This window comes from Pristiophorus japonicus, unplaced genomic scaffold (genome assembly GCF_044704955.1).
Source record: "Pristiophorus japonicus isolate sPriJap1 unplaced genomic scaffold, sPriJap1.hap1 HAP1_SCAFFOLD_233, whole genome shotgun sequence".
NCBI classification, from domain to species: Eukaryota; Metazoa; Chordata; class Chondrichthyes; family Pristiophoridae; genus Pristiophorus; species Pristiophorus japonicus.
The window spans coordinates 680,379-681,909 of NW_027252047.1; the positions used below are offsets into that span (position 1 = coordinate 680,379).

At 45.9% G+C, this 1,531-nt stretch overlaps 1 non-coding gene across 1 annotated transcript; it reads left to right on the top strand.

Moving 5' to 3' along the window:
- Window positions 1-597: 597 nt before the first annotated feature.
- trnap-cgg (transfer RNA proline (anticodon CGG)) lies at window positions 598-685 on the top strand. Its single transcript is given in 2 exon segments — window positions 598-633; window positions 650-685. It is a non-coding gene; the product is annotated as a tRNA-Pro (tRNA).
- The last annotated feature ends 846 nt before the right edge of the window (window positions 686-1,531 follow it).

Sequence of the window (1,531 nt, forward strand, 5' to 3'; positions counted from 1 at the left end):
TACATTTGGCGATGAAATTCCCCCACTACCCTAACAACTTACTGATCTGCTAGCAGCTGTAGTAATCTCACAAAAACATTTCGATTCTCGAGAACAGAAAACAATTGAGATCGGGAGAAAGATTCTAGAGATCACAATTCCACCTTGGTGGGACATTTTCAGAAATATAGAAGTTCCTGCCGGGATCAGAATAGCTTCCCACTTTTTGGTTGTCTGTCAACTCGCGATTATTCTTTACTTATGGTGTCTCACTTGTTGAGTGAAACGCAGAGGCCGTCAGGTCAGGCTTGCGCTCCCTGGCCAAACTTGGGGATCGCACAGAGAGGAGTAACACCATACTACCATGAACTCATCCTTTTTTGGCGTGGAAGCAAGTCATCCTCATTTCGAGGGACCGCCTATGATGATGATGATGATGGATACATTAACGTCCCGACAGCTCATTGACTGCAGGAGTGGGACCGTGTGGCGCTTCAGAAGACATGTCAAAAAGACAAAGTCATTGTTCCGTCTCACGTGCTCCTCCAATCAGGAATTGCAACAAACTAAAAATGCTTAATAATGGTTACACCTTATCTCCAAATAAACTACATAGTTGGCTTGTTGGTCTAGAGGTATGATTCTCGCTTCGGGGTTGTTATTTAAAATATGCGAGAGGTCCCGGGTTCAAATCCCGGACGAGCCCTCATTTTGCCGCGAATTTTGAATTTGCATCGAACTTTTGCAAAGAAGGACTTGCATTTCTGCAGCGTCTGTCAGGAACTCATGATGCCCCAAAGTGCTTTGCAGTCGTTGAGTTGCCTTTGAAATGTTGTCACGTGAGGAAAGATGTGCCCAAGTCACCTCACACGCACCTCAACTCTTTGTGAAGGAGATCATAGAATCATAGAAGTTTACAGCATGGAAGGAGGCCATTTCGGCCCATCGTGTCCGCGTTGGCCAACAAGAGGCCATCCAGCCTAATCCCACTTTCCAGCTCTAGGTCCATAACCCTGCAGGTTACGGCACTTCAGGTGCACATCCAAGCACTTTTAAAATGTGGTGAGGGTTTCTGCCTCTACCACCCTTTCAGTCAGTGAGTTCCAGACCCCCACAACCCTTTGCGTGAAGAAATTTCCCCTCTAAACTTTCTACCAATTACTTTAAATTTATGTCTCCTTGTTGATGACCCCTCTGCTAAGTGAAATAGGCCCTTTCTATCCACTATATCTAGGCCCCTCATAATTTTATACACCTCAATGAAGTCTCCCCTCAGGCTCTGTTCCATGGAAAACAAACCCAGCCTATCCAATCTGTCCTCAATGCTAAGATTCTCCACTTCCGGCAACAGACTCGTAAATCTCCTCTGTATCCTCTTCAGTGCAATCATGTCCTTCCTGTAATATGGCGACCAGAACTGCACGCAGTACTCCAGCAGTGGCCAAACCTGCCCCACCGACCACATATCTTGTATTCTAATCCTCGGATAATAAAGGCAAGCATTCCATATTCCTTCTTAACCACCTTATCGACCTGGCCTGCTACTTTCAGT